The sequence below is a fragment of the Pyxicephalus adspersus genome, chromosome 5, assembly GCF_032062135.1.
Source record: "Pyxicephalus adspersus chromosome 5, UCB_Pads_2.0, whole genome shotgun sequence".
Lineage (NCBI taxonomy): Eukaryota > Metazoa > Chordata > Amphibia > Anura > Pyxicephalidae > Pyxicephalus > Pyxicephalus adspersus.
In genome coordinates this window covers 103,533,671-103,555,195 of record NC_092862.1, presented here as the reverse complement: position 1 = coordinate 103,555,195, position 21,525 = coordinate 103,533,671, and the positions used below count along the sequence as shown (strand labels likewise).

At 35.0% G+C, this 21,525-nt stretch overlaps 1 protein-coding gene across 1 annotated transcript in view; it reads left to right on the top strand.

Annotated features, from left to right (window-relative positions):
* Nucleotides 1–200: 200 nt before the first annotated feature.
* The window catches only part of COL6A6 (collagen type VI alpha 6 chain), a 95,431-nt gene continuing 74,106 nt past the window's right edge, over nucleotides 201–21,525 (top strand). The window contains exon 1 of the mRNA XM_072413377.1: nucleotides 201–261. The gene's annotated coding sequence lies outside the window, so the exon portion shown is untranslated. The remainder of the gene's footprint in view (nucleotides 262–21,525) is intronic.

Sequence of the window (21,525 nt, the reverse complement as noted above, 5' to 3'; positions counted from 1 at the left end):
TAGTAACTTACTTTAATATAAAACATATATACACACTTTATATTGAAAAAATATATACACACTTTATAATGAACTGAACTTAGAATTCCAGAGAATTACATCTTTCAAGATACATGTCTAGTGGGAGTTTCAAAAATGCACTGTACAGAGGGAGGGATCAGCTTTCACTTATATAAAACACTTCATCATGTGCTGTAACACTTGCAGGAACCACTCTGAGACTTCTGATTTTGATTGAATGAGAATATCTTCTTCTACTTAGTAAGTAAAACACTTATGCAACTTTTTGTTTTCTCTGCTTCGTTGTGTGTAATTGCTGCACATTGGGAACAGCAATATGTTTATGCCTCCTGGACAACATTATTTTCAGTTTAAAAAAAAATAGTTACATTTCTTCATGCAAATAAGTGTTAAATGATGTTAATGATTCTTGTTAAACAATGGTAGTCATTATTTTGATAGGATAGTGATTTTACGAAGCATTGATTTTATATTTTGATTTTTGACTGCCTACCCTAGATCTAGGCTCATGTTAAAAAATTCATTAGATGCTTGTTGTAAATATTGAACATGCTTGTTGGTTATTTAAAAAATTTAATATATATACTATTATATTAATATTTTAACTACAAAACTGTTAATGTTACCATTCTTAGATGCTTTTACTATTTTTATAAATAAAAAATGATGGTTTTTGCATTTGCATTTCATTGAATTTGAATGCTTTGTTCACATTTCTTTATCATGACATTTTATACAGCCAAAATTTCTATTCAGCTTTTCATTGAAATGTAATGCTTTACTAACATTTGTGCATGTTAACGTGACATTTCATACAACCAAAATTTTTATTCAACCCTCATGCACATAGAACCTATGTTTTAATTGTTTGTTAGCTTATTTATGGAAAGATTTTAAGAAAGCATAACTGTATTACAAATGATAATGTTCCCAAATTTTCTAAACATATCAGTAAAGTCATATCACTTCTAAAAGATAATTAAAAAAAAATATGCATACCCCTTTCTCGAAGAAGACAGATAAGGTCTTTATGTATTTTCAGTTTACTCGTAACTGCTTTCTGGCTAAATGAAATAATGAAATGAAAAAAATGAATGAAAATAAAATAAATGAAAAAAAAATGTACACTATATTCATGCTCAGATGACCCAGATGAAAAAAAGAATAATGGGTCCACCAAGTCTCCCTTACTGTTAGTTGGCTCACTAACTCTGTTAAGTCTATTCCAAAGATCCAGTCTTTTTTCGGTGAAATAATAATGCTGAACTTTTCTTGTGATAGTTTGAGGTATACCTCTGCATACCTCTCATCTTGAGCTGAAATTCATATTTAATATACTGTCCTCGTGAACTACACTTACACTTTAGGGGACATTATTAGGTGTGTTGATGTTTGTATTTACTTTTAACTAGATTTTATTTAAACCTTTAAAATTTCATACACAAACTATATTCATTTAAATTTTTTTTTTTCTGTTCTGAGGAAAGTTTTGTTGGAAATAAATTGTTTTTTAACATATTTTGTGAAAAAATAAGTGGACTGCTTTTGGAAATAGAGGTTCAAGCTTTATTTTAAATACCTAGGTAAAAAAAAACATGTTCTAACAAGAAAAACAGTGCCTGCATTCCATCAGAAGCTATTGAGCCAATAGAATAAATCATATGAACTGTTGAGTGAGTGGTAACAGAGTGACTGTGCACCTGCAAAAGAATGATCAACCTTCTTCTATGTGTTTAGTTACCAATGAAGTGAGAGAAACCAGCTCCTCTGTAGCCCTTAACACAACTACCCATGTATTTTAGCCCTTACTCAAGAAATATATGTGAGTATCTGCTTCATGGACCAGTGGCCACCAAGTTGCTATAATGTCGGTTTACATTAAGGACCAACTCAAATAAACTAGCAGCGACTAAATACAGCTAGGAAATACACATTCAGATGGCAAACTGTATGGTAACTTGTATTGGTATGTAATACAAGCATTATTTATATTATAATACATATAGTAAAACCGCTAAAATATTAAAACTGCTTAAACAAACTTTGTAATTGCTAGCTACCACCAAATACTTTCCTTTACCTGTTACTCTAGAAGTCAACTCTGAATATTACAGAAAACAAATCAACTAAAAAACCTATATATGAAAGTGTTTATTTTTGTTTCTAAAAGAGTAAAAAAAAATCTCATAATAAATCAACACATATTGGAAAAGTAATTGGTTGAAAAACATTGGTTACTTTATCGTTGTAGGACATAAATCATTTACGACAGTTTTTAGGGATTGTGATTTCCACATTTCCAGGACAAACATTAGGGTAGTAACTGATGAAAATCCAGTGGAAAACATGTTTTTATCCTTTAATTGTAATCCTTAAGTGCAGTAACTAAAATCAACCCACAAAAATTCACTCTACCAATGTTTGGCTAGTATAGCTTGGATTCTATTTGGTTGGGCTCTTGAGAGATGTGGTCTTGGGAGCGTGCCTATGTCAACAGAAACTAATTTCATAATCTGTTTCTTGCTAGAGGAACAAGATAAAGTTAAATCATATTAGTACATTTGAGTAATGCCTGGTCATAGGTTTTATATCCCTTATCAGGACCATGGACAGAGAATGAGAGACCGGAAGGTCTTTATTCACTTAGAGTAAGAGTACTTACTGCCTATGCCCTGGCACATAGAAGGGGGTTTATCAATTTGTCATAAAATGTGGCATGGCAAAATTGGAGCAGTGAGACATAAATGTTAAATAAATTATACAACTGCCACTTAATTTATAAATTCAGCAGTGGCAGTGTTGCAAGAGTGAGTAAATTAAGTATGAAAGGAACATATATGTTATTTAAAGTTACCAAAATTCATTATTCATACCATTTGTGCCTATAAGTATCTGTTTCTATATTATCTGTATAAGTATCTGTATCTTTATATTGGAGAAGAATATAAGAGAAGAATGGGTTATCTGAACTAGAGTTGGCAGTCTACAATTCTGAAAACAAGAGCTCACTATATGACCTGTAGCTAGGCTGCTGACCATTACTTTTTTAACCAGTAGTAGTAGTAACCAGTAGTAGAGTTGTATTAGAAATACTGCTAACCCTTATCCAAACAATTACCATTCTCTCATTAGGTCAGACTCTGAGATCACCCTAATGGCTCCGCCAACCACCAGGGAATGCCCCCTGAAATGAAATCCCTCTACTCTGTATGCATTGCGAAGGAGAGGGATTTACCTTCAGGCAGCATTCCCTGTTTTACTCTTTTAAATAGGAGGGCAACAGCAAGGAGGCGGCACTGGAGCTCCGGCTCCGGTGGTTCCCAATGCCCCCTGGCAGACCTGGCCGGCAACCTGCTGCTCCAGGGGCCGCGGGTTGCCGGCCAGCATTAGGCCGGATCGGCCAGGGGGCGTTAGGCTGGAAAGAACTACCAGCTAGTCCGTATCAGGGATAAAGTCCGGAGTTTGCCGACCCCTTTTGTAGCATTATGTATTATATACAATATTTTTTTTTGTTTGTGTTTACTATAAAACATGCAGGACTGCAGCTGACTTTGTGTTGTAATCCTTGGGAACAAATAATCTAACGTGCATGTAGCCATAAAGATCTGTAAAGGTTTGTTTTGAAACTTTTTTTTACTTTTTCAACTTTTTAAGTTGAGTTCTAAGTTTTTTGGTTTTAAGGTACACTGTATTGCAATTCCTAGATGGTCAGTAGAGATTCTAGTTCTTATACAACTCAAGTATTCTGATGCAGGCTTACTGTACCATAATTTTATCCAGATAACTATACTTGGCTGCCAGAATAGATGCTTTCAGATCAAATGTAAATTATGTGCTATGTGACATTTTATTTATTTTTGAAACATTGTTTAAACCAAGTAGTAACATGTTTATGCATGAGACATGATATGTTTATAAGCTACTGACTACATTAATTAAACTGTTTTTACTGGCTTTTCTATTGAAACTTTACATCTGTATCACTGTCGTCAATTTTTGGTCATTCCTGAAAATCAGTTAGTGTATCCTAACCATCATCTGAAATGAATATGAGCTGTCAGTTATTATTTGAGATAACTAAAGAGTCATTTTTTCATTCATGGTAAAAAAAAAATAAAAACTCTACATTACCTATAAACCTAACATATTCCCAAAATATTTTGAATGCTTTGTGCTTTCAAGAATACAAACTTTTTTGAGGTACAGCAGAGTGATGAAAAGTTCTTCTCTGGAATTTAGGAGCTTTGCCTTTTCAACAATTCACTTTATGCATCAACTCGGAAAATAAAATATATTGTGCAAACCTAATTTCATCATCATAACAGTGCTATAACCATTTGACCCTTGGTTCATGTAATTGGTTTATACAGAATGTTTATTGATAGTTAAAGGTTATGTGGGTGAAAATAAAATGCATTTCTAAGTCCTGTTACCTTAATAAAGGTATACATAATCCCTGGTCATTAAATTGACATATTTATTCCTATTTAAAATATGTGTTGTGAAGTTTATTTACAAGTACATCTGTAATAATTACGTCATGTTCCTTTTTTTTTTTTTTTTTTGCAATGACTGATTTATATTCGGAGTCAAACAAAAGTTGCTGGTTGTGTTTAAAGTATTCCTGTATGTACAGTATATATACATGCCAAATGCAGTTTCAATGTGATGCACAATAGTCATTAAGAAAGCAATTTGTCCTTAATATTACGCAGTCTGTCTGACTGTTTGTTTTTAAAGAATTTAAACTTTTTAAACTTCATTTAATAGATCATGCTGGAATTAGCTGGAATTACTACTAGCTAATCTAATGCTGTACTTTCCAATGCTATGCCAATGAAAGCTCTTAATTAAAAAATTACTCCACTGAAAACAAAAAGCATTTATGTTTCTTACCTTCTCTTCCTGTCAGGTGAAATTATTGGCTCAAATCAATAGGGCAAAGGGGTCCTATAAAGCATTAAACCCTGGCAGAGTTTGTATTTTTTTTCTAAATGTCTAAAGGCTTTACATATTTACATATATACACCATTATTAGAAAATGCTTAGTAGCTGCTTAAGATCATTCTGGAAGATCAAAAGGGAAGTCTTAGTAATGCTTATAATGCTCAGATTATGACACCTTGGGTTATAAAGGGCTACAGATAGATTGTGTGGCAAAAATGTGAGTGCTCCTGAATCTGTACAGGTAAATAGTTGGGTGCATTTCTGGCCACCACATTAAACTATTCCACTTCAGGTTCTCCATAACGGGATAAAGCCACAGGTTGTTAAGAGAATGTGTGCTAAGCTAAGTGGGAAAGCTTTTTGGCCATGAAGTGACCAAGCTGGGGAGTTGCAGATTTCTGTCTGTAATGATTAGCAGTTAAAAATTGCATCATTTATCACTTTCCAGTGCCAAATGGTTGCCAATAGGCTGTAATAGTTGGTAACCTCTAAGCTTTTTCAGGTGTTAGCAATGCTTGTGTAGGCAGAATCCATGTAGGCAGTTCTCTGATTTTCCTTTTTTTTTCTTTTCTTGTGGATTACATGGAACTCACCAGTGTAGCTCATTAGGACTTAGTAAGAAATAAAGCTAGGGTACAGAATTATAGAAGTCAAGTAAATAGGTTACATTTATAGAGGAATTTGAATGCCATTTATTGACTTTGGTGGTAACTTTACAGATATTTATTGGTTGGCAGCTTTCAGTAAAGAAAAAAAATTCTTTCCACACTGAAGCTAAAAGTGAGGAAAATGAAAATCAACACAAGCATTGGCATGATTGGCATTGGGCATAATTTATTAATGCTCTTCAAGGCTGGAGAAGATACACTTTGATCACTGAACCTGGGTGATCCATAAAAACTAGAATGGATCTGGTCCAGGATTGAAAATATTTGATAAAAATAGCAGACGACTTTGCAATCCATTCCAGGTTTGTTGGTTGGTTGGTTGGTTGTTGGTTTCGCCCAGGTTCGCTGATGATGGTGTATTTGCCAACGCCTTGGAGTGCTTTAATAAATCAGGCCCATTGTGTTAAACAATAGGGGAGCGGAGGCAGGATACAAACTTTGTTTAGATTGGCAAAATCTTCTGTCTGCTGTAATGCCCACACTGGTTCTGCACCGACCATCAGCATTAGTACTGTTGTGGTTTTAAAAGCAGCTTGAGGTTCCTAGCCAGAGACAAATTAAAAAATGATTTGGTATGACAAAGGGAGTTCTTGTAGTAGGTCGGAGGCATTTATACAGGTTATTGTCAGCCTTTATGCATGCCGCAGTGACTGGGTCACTTTACCAAACCAGGGCGTGTTACTAAATATCCTTTAGGAGTAAATAAATAAGACTTTATTTGTCAGAAATATAAAAAAAACTTAAATGTGCATGAAAAGCTATAAACTTGTAGCTACAGAATCAATTACATACTGCAAATAAATATACCCATTTTACATGCCTTAAGCAGGAAAGTGCTTCATTTGCACATATGTCTTGTGTATATATTATACTTTTACACTTAATTCACAAAATGCTGTTTCTTATGTGTCTGTATATATACTTCTCAACTGTTTAGGCTTATACACACAGTTTTAGGTTTTGGAAATACTTGGGCTCATTTTTAGTAATGTTTTCCTTTTTCTCTTGCTCATACAAGGCAGATGTTTTTTCTGGGTGAAGGGTTCTTTCCTGTGCTCTGCATGATGAGAGCCTAATTCTTTGGCGTTCTCACAGATCATTAAGGGAATGCTGTAATGGACTGGCAGAACTGTAGCACTTTCAGTGAGGTGAAGAGAATCTAGCTCACTATTTTATTCCCTTTCCTGGATATAACTCAAACAAATAACTTGTAAAACTTGGAAAGAAGTAACCTCTCCATAGTCAACAGTCCAAATTTCGATACTACTTAATATGCTATCTCTCTCTCTCTCTCTCTCTCTCTATATATATATATATATATATATATATATATTTATATATATATATATATTACTACTTATTATGCTATATCTATTTTAGAGAGAATCCTAATTACAAACTTTAGCATGGTAAATACATATTCGGTTTATAAATATATAACACACAGCATATATTACAGCACTGCAAACCTTTACCATGCTACACCCAAAGAATTAAAACAAATAAAATATTATCAATAATACATACATTGTATTTATTTTAGGCAAAGATTTTAAAAATGCATTTGTTATTTCAGAGTCTTTTGTAAAGCCTGGGTTTACATAGACTAATCAACAGGGCTGAGTTCATGCTAATAGAAAAGCTGGAGTACAGACACCTCTCCCATCATGACACATTGCTAGGCTCAGGTCTCAGTGGGTCAGTAATGATTATTGGCACCAAGATCAAATACTAGAAAGCTTGATTCTAGTGGGTTTTGCTGTAGTTTTGCATTATTACTGTAGAATAGAAATGTACGGTATATACAATTGATTTCAAATGTTAGTATAGTTGTATATTGTGTTATAATAGTTACTATGATTATTTCAAGATTGCTTACACACCATTTACTGTTTTATTATGCCAATAACCCTGGCAGAGATTAGTGATTTTCCCCCAGATATAGCTAGTACTTATAGAGTCATATTTATCTTACTAATATTGTCTTGTGAAGTGTATAATGTTTCCAAACACCTTTACAGCTCAAATGAGTAGCAAGTGGCATTTGAGCAGAAGAAGCTGCTTTGATAACCAGGGAATCATTTATTGCATTACAAAACAAATCCGAATGAATGTCAATAAATGCTACTCGGGTACCATGCCCTGGATAAAGACATTCTGCATTTCTTAAAAGTAAAACTCCATACTCCACATTTTAGTGTAGCTTCACACAATGTAAAGAAGAGTGAAAACCTCTGTCAAAGTTGTGGGCCCCCCTTTCATGCGATATCAAGATCACATTGTTAGTCTCTCAGAACAGCCACTAGTGGGCCACAGCCATCTAACAGGAGGGCTGTGGTTCCTGCCAGTGCACCCCCCAGCAGGATCAGGAGAAGGACCCTTGGGGGGGGGTGCACCGTCCAGAGCCGCCTACCATGTCTCTGGTACTCATTGCAAGCTCAAGGCAGTGAGCAGGTTGTGTCCCACTCTCCAATTGACCAACCCCCTATGATGGGAGAGTGGGCGGGTTCTGGCATCATAAAGTTACTAAGTGACACATGGCTCCCCATGCATGCGCTCTACAGAGTCTATGCATTTAGTGGTTCATAAGCTCCATAAGGATGGGAACCACTGCTAAAGTCTACTATAGATGAAAATGAAAATACAGTATAAAGTCTATTTAATTTGTTTTCTCATTCTTACCCCTGGTATGTGATCCACCATTGAGCATGCCAAATAATCTATAATCTGCAATCTATGGTAGAAAAATGTCCCTTCCGCCATATCCCTATTTGGGGAAATCCTTTGCTTTCTTATGTTGTTAGTATTCCTAAACCAATTATGTTTGTCTCTACACTTGATTTGTAGTTGTGTTCCGCTACCCTTAGCAAAAAAGGGCCCAAGGTATATATGGTTTTTTTTGTTCTCAAATTACCACCTTCCTAAATCAATGAAGACTTGACTGGGCCAGTGATTTCTCGGAAATGGATAGAGATGACTTGGATGATATTTATTATCTGCATTTCACCTTTTTGGTTTCTCTTTGACACAGGTTCATTCACTAGCAGTTTGTTCATAGAATGAATTTCACACCAGCTAAACTGCTAGAATATTTTCATGTATCCTAGTGTATCCTCCTGTTTTATGGTGGCTAATATTTTTAGAGTATTGAGTTTATTTAGCAGGGGGAGTCAAGACCATCTCCCACTTCATCTCCATCCATCTTCTTTATTCCAGTTTGCTCGTGCATGTGGAGCATGCACGTGTGTGTGTGGGGGGGGGGGGGGGGGTTAGGCAGGGTCCATGCCATGTATGAAGTTTATTTGACTACCCCCCACAAAATATCAGTGCTATATGCTGTAAATAAGGATAAAGGGCCAAGGGGACATCCATCCCCATGTGTTAAAAAATTAAAGATCTTCAAAAAGTTTTTAAAGCTTTTTTAAGACTAAATTCTCTTCTGCTCCAGGGGCTAAAAAAGAAAAGAATTCCCCAGTCGGCAACTAATGTATACCCCAAGAGTACTGATGTTAGGCAGCAGACTTTATTTTAAATTAAACTACACTTTATCTTTTCTCCTCTTCCAGCTAATTGTCTAGGTAGGTTTAGACTGAAATGCATAGAGAAAATGTTGTGGTCCGTGAGAGACACAAATGATTTACTTTTTTAAATCCTGAAAAGTAACAGCACATTTACACTATTTTAGAATAAATCTCCATGCAACCATTTACCTATACTTAAAGAACGTTTATCCTTTCTTTCATTTAGGAGATACTGAATCACATAGGCAAAAAATCCAACTTTCAAAAAAGCTTTCTACTTTTGCCGAACCAATGAGTATGTCAAGTGTGTTCTGGTTTATTCCAGAAATTTTGTTAGCTCTTTTATCTTTTCTGGCAATAACCAGCTTATAAGAAAGCTCTAAAAGCAATATATACAGAAAAGCTAATAAAGTTTCTGTATGACATTTCTTTATAAATGGGTTATAAAGTGTTTAGCTGTTTCCATCTATTCCTTGAATGACCTTAAAAAACAACATTGACACGTTAAAGATTTTAATAGAGATATTGCATTACCTTCAAAAAATAAAAAGTAACATTTAACAATATCATATAACACTACATTGTAAATTCCTAAATTTCATTTTGCCAATGTAAAACAGCTCAGTGATCACAACTGTAATAGAAACAAATCTGTACTAATATCAACAATTATTTGCACAGTTACATTACTGTAAATTTTATTTTCAAATATTCCATTGTGTCTTCTCTACAATATTGCACTGGTGTGCTGATATAATTTGTGATTGGAAAAAAAAATCTGTCCAGTCTACATTTACTTTAGTCACACAAGATCATAGCTTGACTCAGCCAGCCATTAACAAAATTTCCACTCTGTGTAGGTACATACTATCTGGCAATCTTCGGGTCTCTTCCATAATTCTATTTCCAGTAGTATGCCCAGATTTCCATTAGTTGTGCCAGCATATCTCATATATATGACTACATTATGCTTGCTAACCCTTATTTCAAACACATTCTTTGCCTGCTAATGCAATTAGTAGATGTCAGTACATTTGGGATTATTCATATGGCTACAGAAGAAAGTTGGATTTCATACAGCAAAATTAAGTCAAGAATGAAGGCTTAGTTCTTTGAAGTAAGAGGAATGTGTCTATCATTTTTGTGGAGAGGCATATAACAACACAAACATACATTGCCCTGTTGATGTTAAATGTTATCCCTCATTTTTCCTGCGGTGTGTGATGTCTAATATATTTATTTTTTAATTACTTTTACTAATGAAATAAAAAAAATGGGGTGAACTCATAATGCACATTTCATGTTTAAATGATGTATACAATTTGGCTGCATATTTTAATACAGCTGTAACCTTGGTTTTGTAATCCCTGACTTATGTAAACCTAGCTACTTTCCAGTGTTTTTGGTCCTTGGAGAAACAGATTTATGGGCCAGAATTGTGAATTGGAGTGAGTGGATCTATGAACTTCTCCAAAATGTATAATTTTATATAATTTGCTCCTGGAGGAGCCCTTGGAACCAGAATGAATTCCACTGTTGTCTTTTTTGTGCTACATTTGGAAGGTTTTGCTGTTTTGTGTCAAAGGTTCACTATATTTATAACACTGATTTATATAATTGTACATAACCTTGTATGTTACATCCAGTTGCACTTTTACAACTCTAACAATAAAATGTCGCACAGTAATAAAATTCCCCTTTACAATGGTGGCCATTGCACTGTGCCCTAGCATTGATGGTTAGTGGAAAAATCCCCGTTACATTGGTGGTAAGTTGAAATGCCCATACTTAGGAGTCCCCCTACATTAGAGATCAGTGGAAAATAAAATGTCCCATTACATTAATGGTTCATGAAAACTGACTCCCTTATACTATTGGTTAGTGGAAAATTGTCTTTTTTACTTTAGTGCTCAATAGGGAAGTATTATTGTAGTAGTCAGTGAAGTGATGCCTTTTTCTTTGTTAAGTGGTGCCCCTTGTATTGGTGGTCAGTGGAGCAATGTCTTCTTTCCTTGGGGGTCAATGTTGAACCTTAAAATGGTAGTCAAAGCTCCCCCACCTTACATTCTTGGTCAAATGTAAAGTAATATTTTGAAATATATACACTTTTTACTGTAAATTGCACTTTTTTGTACCAATTCACATTTTATTACATTTTGCATATTGCTAGTTTAGGAAGAAACACTAAATACAGCTGTCTATGCTCCTTTCCAGACTTATAATAATACTACCAAGGCAACAAATGTGAAAATGTTGAAAAGACATAATTAAACATTTCTATTCCTAAACCATAAAATGTATGTACCAACAAAATGTCATCAGAATAAAGTGTCCCCACTAAATTGAACAGAATAATTAGTGCTGAAAAACTCAATAGTGTAGTGATAACCCAGGACTGGAAGAAGTACTGTATGTATTCACAAAATGATAGTCAGCTAGCCATCTTGCTGATCTAGTGGATTTATTAATTTCATTCATCTTATGTGAGCAGTTTATTTTGTCAACATGAAAGCGTGTTTATATTTCCATTTGCAGCAGGGTTAAGTATCAAAGTCTATGACTTGAAAAAAGTTTCTAGTTAGTCTTTTACCTCTTCTGGCAATAATACTGTCCGAGTCAATGAAACAAGAATGCAACTTATTAAAGTCGGAGTCAGCTAGGGAGCAAACATATTCAAAAAGATTACAGAAATGATGACCTATGTGAAAGAAAGAAAACAAGAATACACCTCCTCAGTGCAACCTTCCATGCAGTGAATCACCCTGTTCTGAAGCCATGGTGCATGAGAACATCAGATCATAACTCTAGCATGGGAAAGAACTGTTTTATAATGGAGCTTTTATACTTTGCCTTAACCTCCCTAGCTGTCTAATTCCGTCCAAATTTCCAAATTTTTTGCAAAAAGTGGCACAATTTTTTGTGTTGAAATTTATTTTTCCTTGTAGGCTGTAATACTTAGGCATAAGTCACTGATATTTAATACATTTATTAATATTAATAAATGAATATTTCTTTGTATTGGACTCAATACAGCTATTTTGTATTGAATCCAACACAAAATTATTTGAAGTTCCTTCCGATCCTCCTACCCGCGATCTCGTCTCTGCACTTCTCAGCTGGAGATCGGAGGAGCAGGACGTGTCCCCAGGACCTGCGGGGACCAGCAGGACGGCGGGGGACAGTAACAGAGCAAGGTAAGTGGTGTTTTCTATAGTTAAAACCACCCCCCAGTGTTACTTGGGATTGCCGCTTTTTGCATTTAAAATCCACCCCAAGTCACACTCGGGATTACCGCTAGGGAGGTTAAGAAAAAGACATTTTCAAGATAATGCAAGTTTTTGTGCCTACTGCTGGTCTGATGAGCCCTCTTTCCTTTAACCCTATAACAGCTAATTATGGGCCCATATTCACAATGGCCTTGATTTATTAAAGCTCTCCAATGCTGGTGAAGATAGGCTATCATGGGAGAATGCCACAGAGTTGCTAGGCATAATGTAACCCTCTGCGTGGATTCATCATCCAATGACAGAAGAAGATCACCGTCTTCAAAGAAGTCCACGGTGGAGTCAATGGAGAGCATAGAACAATGACAGCTCCTGAACCTTTTATTGCTGCAGGGTGTCTACACACAGAAAGTATGTGTCATATGCTCACCACCCACCAGCGAATTTAAATCCACTTTAATGTCCTCAAACCTGTTATTAGAAACTCCCATTTATTTAGTCGCTGAGATGAAGATTGATCTGTAGTCCCACAATAAGGCGGGGCAACACAAGAGGCAACAGAATAGGAAGATTGCAGCTTGTTTTGTAAAATCCAATCTCTGGTGTTTTAAATGAGCAATATACTGTACTAATACTCCACTAACCAATCCTCAATAAGTACCTTGTATCACATATATATTTCAGGTATAGTAAGGAATGTGTAACATGTTACTCCTCCAGTCAATCCCCTTATTTGATTTTCTCTTTAGAAGGATGGAGACATTTTTTGAGAAATGATCCAGGGTCAGCATCTACTATTAAGGATGAAATGCTGGATTCTATAAGACACAATTTAAGTGTATGTGCAATTTTTGGCTGCATTCACAAATGTGTGAAAGATTAACTTTCTGCTGCTGCCTAAATTGCTTAGGTTAAAAGCTTGCAAATATGGAAAAAATGTTGCGAATTCTTTTTGAAATATGATGTGCCCTAATTTCATAAATATACTTTAAAATCTATGGAGGTTTAATGAATGTTACAAGAATTATGAAGTGAACCTTATCCATAAGTGTTTGCATAGGTCAAGTGAGGGTCAGTAGACTGACATTTAAAAATTATAGATCATTTTAGCTTTAGGAAAAGGGAAACTCCCACTGACAATTAGTCAACTAATACAGTTTTATCACAAAAAAATACAGCTATTGGAAATCACCAAGGAATTTCATAACCATACTCACAAGGACCACAGGGAGTTCAAGAGTAAACAGGGAGTTCACAAAATCTTAAGGGATTTTCTAATAACTTTTCTGTAATATTTAGATCTATTATTCTTCAAAATACACACATTTTAAAGTGTTTTTTCTTCAGCAAATAAGTGAAATAACTATCAATTGGTGGACTGTTGATGGTTTCTACTTCAATGACCTAATAATGATTTCCTAGTTCATTACCTCATCACATATCTTCCTGTTTGGCTTTCTCCTACTTTTTGCACTTTTAAAAGAGCCCTTAAAACTCATATTTTCAAATTTGCCTACCTGTCTCCTTCTGTCTCTTAAACCCTCACTACTTAGCCACCATTTCGTGTACCCCTTCCTATTTTATGCTACTTTCTCACACTTATTTGATTGTAAGCTCCTTAGGGCAAAGCCATTTATTCCTACTGTATAGTATTTGTACAGCGTAGTGCAATATGTTGGTGCAGTTTACCACCCCAGGTGGTATTTCCGAGTGTGGCTCGGGGTAAAAAAAACATGCAAAAAGCAGTAACTCCGAGCACTTGGGGTAGCTTAAAAACATAAAAATAAACCACTTATCTGGTCCCATTGCGTCCTCCGGCATCCTGCTCATCTGTGCCCTTCCTCTGGCCGTGTCCTCTTACTCGGTGACACCGATGTGTGCGGGAGGCGCGGCAGGAAATTGAAATAATTTTGTATTGGATTCAATACAAAATAACTGTATTGAATCCAATACAAAGTAATCCTTATATAATATATATATAATTATCATATATATATATATTTATATATACATGCTACTATTCAGTTATATTACAGGTTTCTGTATTTTTATTCACCCTTTGTCTTCTGTTTTACCGGATTTTTTTTATTTTTTTTTAAAGTTTATTATTAAATTTACTAAATATTGGACATATTTTGGTGAGTTATGCCTAAGAATTATAAGCCTACAGTGTAAAATAAATATCCATGCAAAACAATGTACTGCTTTTTGTGTGAAAATACGGACAGAATTAGAACATCAGGGGGAATAATAATTGATAATAACATTCAATAATGGCCAAACTTCTCCCTGGGAACAATAAGTATAAGTATAAAAAAAGGTATAACAATAAAAAGTATCCAGAATGAAAAGATACCTAAACCCAAGGACACCATGTAATATGTTGCAGCTTTCCAGTCCTTATATTAGGTGGCTGCTTTCATTTATTTTTTCATTCTAGGTACATTTACTACTACCGGAAGTCCAGAGTCCTTATAACATTGGAGGACTGAGGCAGGTTCTTCGGCTGTATGCCAAATGACTCTAAAGAAGAGGATCCACCCTTCAAATATGTCAACCAAGACGGCTCCTGGAGATAGCTGGTGCAGTCTACTATTCTGGTCTTTGTAACCCAGTATTCACTAAGTTGTGCAGTCTGGATTACAAAACTTAATTTCATTGATTCCAAATCGAATGGCTTAAAAAATGTGAGCAATATATTTGGTCATGCCTTTATGTTTTAATGTTTTTATTAAAAGTTTGGCAGAAGAGTTTCACATGAGTGCTAACAGTATATCTATTTATGATTTTCAAGGTGCCCAATATTTTTAAGGCTTAGTTGCAATGTCACAAAGCATGATAGTGTTTTGCAGTGTGTGCTTTTTTTGGGCAGTTTGTGTGCGTTTTCAACTCATTCAGTTTCAATAGGTTTTCCTAACACATTAGAGCATGACATAATAAATGTTAGCTAACAGCAACAACACACCACAAAAAAGTAAAACAAATCACCCGAGCAATAGGGCCTACAGAAATCTACTGATGCTGACAAACGCCCATATGTGGTGCTTTTATCCTTTCCTCAGCTTCATGGCTCCAGAGATAATTGGGTCCATTTCAAGGAAGGTCTCTCCAAAAGCCCTGTTTAATAACAAGCACATCTGTCCTCCATCTGATCTCATTATAATGCTGCAGCACTTCAGAAACAGCATGATAATTGCAAGTGATACTTCAAGTTGGAAGGGTCCTTCACAATTATTCAGAAATCTATAGTCAGTTAGGATTACTTCTGGAAAAAAAAAACTTTTTTTTGGAACACAATATTAAAAATACTTTCATGATCCATCACAAAAGGCTGTGCAGTTCTATAGCATATTTTTTAAGGTCAGGGAAAGTTTATATGCTGGGGTACTAAAATACAACCAATGACCCTCTTTAATAGATTAGTAAAGGGGCAATATTTAAAATATAAAACCCTTTTAATGTAAAAATGCATTTGTTCAAGATTATTTTTGTACCCTGATGCAGTTTGACTTTGTTGGCCTTTAAAAATTCCATTCTCAAGAAATTTCATTATAAGTTTTGGAATGGCACCACTCTCTAATTAGGATCTGGGGCCTTTCAGGACATTGCAACCATGGTCATTTCTTTAATGAATGATTGGGCTTGCATGTGCTGAGTTAATTGTTCCCATGTAAGTAATATTATTATCCAATATTTTTATAGATGTTAGTTAGGGGTAGACTATGGCCATAAAAAATGCACCTGGCAAAAATACCAAGGAATGGTGTGGAATACAAATATACTATTTGTTACAGCAGTTCCATCACTGTTATATCATCACCAGTTTGAGTTGTTCCCACAAAGCATGATTAATACATGGTCTGTATGTATAGGTTTTGTGAACTTCTAAGGAACTCGATGACAGGAAAGTGCAGAAATCAAGGAACTAAAATATGAGTACAGGGTAGACACACTGGTGCGCAGTTCCAGCATTAGGGCAGGCAGTGGGGAATATCCCATTGCCAGCTAATGTTAAATGACTTTCACAAGAGTTGAAGTACAACAAGTGTCTAATCTTCACTAGAGCTGTTGAAGATAGACTTGTAGGCAAAACAGCTTCTAGTATGCAACCCACTAGACTGCCTACCTAGAAATCCACAGACAGAAATTCAAGTCCAGTACACAGCATATGAACAGAAACAGACAGAGCCACAAACAGGAGTCAGGGGACATACAAAGAAGAAAAAGGATTGATAGTAAAGCTAGGTAAGGTCAGATAATCAAGAGAACAGTTAGTTCAGGCTTCACCATTGTATGGTGATGATGGATATACTAAATAGCCTCAGAAAAACAGATGGGAAAGAGGTAAAACAGGCTGATAGAACAACATTGACAAGAAAGCAGTGTAGGTATGGGATATAAAAGAGAAACACCAAAGGAAGTTGGATTTGGGCAGTAATAGCCTTGCTGCTGATACACTATGCATCAGACATTGTTCTATTGTGTGCCCTTGCATAAATGTATATGAATAAGGCAAGGCTGCTTGTTTGGTTTGTGACTTTTTTTTTTTTTTTTTTTGTACAACACACAAATGATCAGCATATAATATATGACATTTTAAAAATTTGCTTAGTACTGTAAATCCACAAACCATGACTGAAAATAAAGTTAAAAAAACATAGCTTACTGTACTGTAAACAGTTAAAGTTGAATCTAAGGAACAAGTATCTGCAAATTTAAGATACTAGTATGGCCCGACTTACACAAGGTCTGTAATGAGAACAAGAAAGCTTTTGTGAAAATTATTCGGTATCTCCTTTCCTAAGATTAAGATTATTGAGTCTAGGAACACATCCAAACACCTGTTCTATGTGTTAGAACCCATTAGGGGGAGAACTCACAGTTCATAACGGAACCAAAACACACATAGTAAAAGAAGGCCTTATTGTCTGGCAGATCAGTGGGCACAAATTCAGTGTGTTAATTCATCAGAATAACTAGAGTAAATATCATATATCTCTGCTGTCTAGACTCTCTGAAACTTGGGAATGTATTATTTTGTACATAGTGGTCTGCACAATTACTTTACATTTGACTTTAAATTGCAAAGAATGAAAAGTGTTAAGAAGAAAATGAAGCAACTGGAATAAATTTACTCTGCAGTAGATCAGTGGAGGTTAAGGAGGAATAATAAATGGATGATTTGTGTTTGTTTACTACACGTTGGCAAAAACTTTTTTTTTAAATAAAAAAAAAGCATTTTGTATTCATATAATAGGAAAAAGTAAATGATAGTAATAACGTAGATACATGAAAAATAATACTTCATTCTAAACAGTTTTATTTCTTGTCATTGATGTGGAGTTGGATCCTTGGGACCTATTTATGAGGTTGGCAAACAACACAATCATTATTTCTGCAGACATTACTGCACTATGGATATGTCTCTAGTGTTAAAGGTGGTGATCAGCTTTGACATAATCATTTTTTTGAATGATTGACAATTTCCTACTACAATTTCCTCCTTTTTGCAGGCAATTTCACTTTTTCCACTTCCTTGTTATAAATATCACTTCACAGGTCACTTTCAATAGTGTTAAACACCAAATGTTTTGAAGATGTTTTTTTCAAAGATCCTAATTGTCACTTTTTCTATGATCTACAATTAAAATAAACAAGCTGTTCACTTTGTGACTTTGTGTCAATATGGTATGGCAACCAAAGCACCAATTGCCACTACAGGTAGTCCCCAAGTTAAGGACATCCAACATACGGCAACTCCTAGATACGAACGGGGCTTTCCTACTTGCTCCTGTGCAAGACAGAGGGTTGGAGGGGGTGGTTTGCATGACTTTTGCTAAACAAAGCTGAGATTGTGAGTGATCTTAGAGGGGTGAGCTTTTTCTGCAGCCTCTTATAACTTTTTAATGACCAAGACAAACTCTGCAGTTGTTTCTTTTTGCATATAAAAGCACAGCCTACTCCAAAAGTTAGTAAATGTCTAGGCTCCATAAAGATTTTTTTTTTTTTTTGCTTTGTTTGTGATACACTCAAAGTGAAGATTTTATACAGTAACTGACACCACACTGCCTAATAATATGTTGAGACAAACATCTGTCCTAATTGCATTTATTAAAATAATGTACCTGTTCTGACTTACATACTGATTCAACTTAAGAACAAACCTACAATCCCTATCTCATACGTAACCCGGGGACTACCTGTATAGAAAGCCTGATAACTTTTTTGAATGTGTGATGTTATAAAAGTGACGACTACATTTTAATATGAAGAACAAAGAAGTGGTGACCTGTTATCAGATTGCCACTTTTTTTTATAAACAGGTCCCTTTGTTTTGTCTTGTCTGAAATTACACTATAAGGTTTAATAAAAATATCCTCTTATAACCTAACTCTAAATTATGTTAACTTAAAATTCAGCCAATCAATAAACCAGTTAATCTCAAAAGTTAAATAAATCAGCTGATTGTAAATTTAGTTTTAATAGTTTTGGAATGTTTTAAATGTTTCTGCATAAAATAAGCATATGGTATGAATTATAGAGGTATGTAATGGCAACAATAAATATTTATAGCTTTTGCATTTTAAATATGTTTTGTTATGCTGCACAACAAACATGTTTCTTTCACCAGCCAAATAGACTCCTTTGTTCTTTGGGTAACTATAAATGAATGAAGAAATGAATGTATTTATAAACAGAATTCAGTTGCATACCCAATTGACTATAATCAGCATGACATGTAATTGAAGCCAACTAAGTGTGTATTGTAACATACACACTTAGTAGCCTACTAATGTAAATAGAAATACTGGATAATGATCAATTCTGCTATAAAGAAATTAAAAAATATTAACACAAAGAGCTCTTTTTGGAACTAATTTAGCCACAAACCCCAGAGCAGGTATTTGTTAAGTTAAAAGTACAAAAAATTTATATCCAAAACAGATCAGCTGCTTGGCTTCTGAAACACAGTTATTGGAATATTACCCACATTTTCCAGGATTAATGCTGCTTACATAAGTGGGGCTGCATTTCAGTGCAATTCCACCAAAGGCACTTCATTGTAATATCCTATAATCCTGCATTCTAGCCCTGATTCATGAAAGCTCTCCAAGGCTGGAGAGGATACACTTTCATCAGTGAACCCAGGTGATCCAGCAAACCTGGAATGGCTAGCAAATGTTTTGAATACTGGACTAGATCCATTCCAGGTTTGCTGAATCACCCAGCTTGACTTATTAAGGTGTATCCCCTCCAGCCTTGGAGAGCTTTAATAAATCAGGCCCTATGTCTGTATAAAACTACACATCTCAAATGATTCTGTATTCCTAAAGAAAGACAACATAATGTTATCTTATTACCTTAATACCTATTTTGTGACACAATAATGCTTTTTTTAAAAGATAATTTCATGCAAAAATTCTATGTAATATCATGTTATACTGGTGGATTGTAGAAGGGGCCAAAACAGTTAGGTTCCAACTCCAATCATATCCAGTCGGATTGGTCAATAAATCTGACCTATTGGGAAACTTTGCTCGGGAATTAATATTTTAATGAGCTGTACAACATCTGGAAGTGACACTACTAGTGGTCAGTGTATATTCCCTAATACAATATGTAGTCATTGTTGATTTCCCTAATTGTATTGGTGGCCATTGTAAATTCACCTTCTACATCAGCGGCGTATGTCAATTGGTACATTGGAGGTCAGAATGTATTTCCTGCCTCATTGCTGCTTACTGTAAGTATCCTTATATTATTACTGTTTAGGGGAAATAGGGACATGTTACATTGATGTCATTGGGTGAAGGGCTCCTAGCTATTATTATCAGCATGGGCTCCTGTTCATTGGTGGCTAGTGGTGACTTTTTCTCTGGACATGTGGATTACTCTGCCCTGCCAGAACTATAAGCGACTATAAAGTACCACTCACAAGCCTTGAATACTTATTCATAGCCAATAACTTGTCTCTGAGATTCTGGGGACCACTGCAGGCAGCCTCGGCCTGTATTGAGCCCCTGGACCAGATGTTCACTATCGTTTGAATATGTCATATAATATTTTATTAAAATATCTGAAACCATCTAAGAAAAATATATAATATCATAATTATTGTTTTGTCTTACTTTTAAATGTTTCGAGGACAAATATGTTTGGAACTTCCTGTGAACAAGGATTTTTTTCTGTTACAGCAAATTAGGCAATGTTTTTATATAGGCATTTTTCTGTTATCTGGATCAAATCCCTTGGACGTCTTTAAGGGGTGGCTCCTCTTCACTTACTGAGATCTACAGTAAATGAGACACTTTTTCACTAACCATTGCTGTAAAAGGGCAATTTCTTACCAAATACCAATAAAAAGAGGCTTCTGCAATGTGAAAAAATGTCTCATCCCAAAATGAATCATCTAGTAACATTTAGTTATCAGATGATTTCCTTTCCATAAAAAAAGAAGAAAAGATGTTTCCAGAAATACTTATCAGTTATCACTGATTTAAACAAAATGTTAAAATATTTAGTTACAACTAATTTAAACTAGCTTTAGCTCTGTAATTGACACTGGGCACAGGGCCATACCGATGACACTGATAGTTCACAGAACATATACAAACTTGCAGAATGGTGAAATGTCGGTTAATCTTCAAGTGCTAAGTGTTTTTTGTTTTCAAAACATTTTTAGTTTTGAAAATACCAGTAAAAAAAATAAAACTGACAATAAGTACATAACCAGGATAACAAAAAAAAACAAGTGTAGACAGGACATTAAACTATCTACAGGGAAGGACCCAGTTCATATTAATGCCAGCCTTATCAGCAGAACATAATCACATCTCTTCTGTTCCTCCACTACTTTCTTCAGCCCCCAGGCACATAGTGTACACCTGGTACAAATATATGCTCAAACTTAAGCGCACAGGTGATAGAAATTCACTTGCCATTAACACTTGCGCAGTCTGTCAAAATTGGCTGTTTGTTTTTTTTTTGCACTTGGACATGTCATTATCATTGATCAATATGATCCTTTAGATAGGTACACCAGTAAACAGATCTTGTAATAGTAAAAAAAATAAAATAAAGTTGAGTTGGGGAGGATTTAATGTTAAAAGTATTTTCTATATATATATTTGTGTATATTGCTAT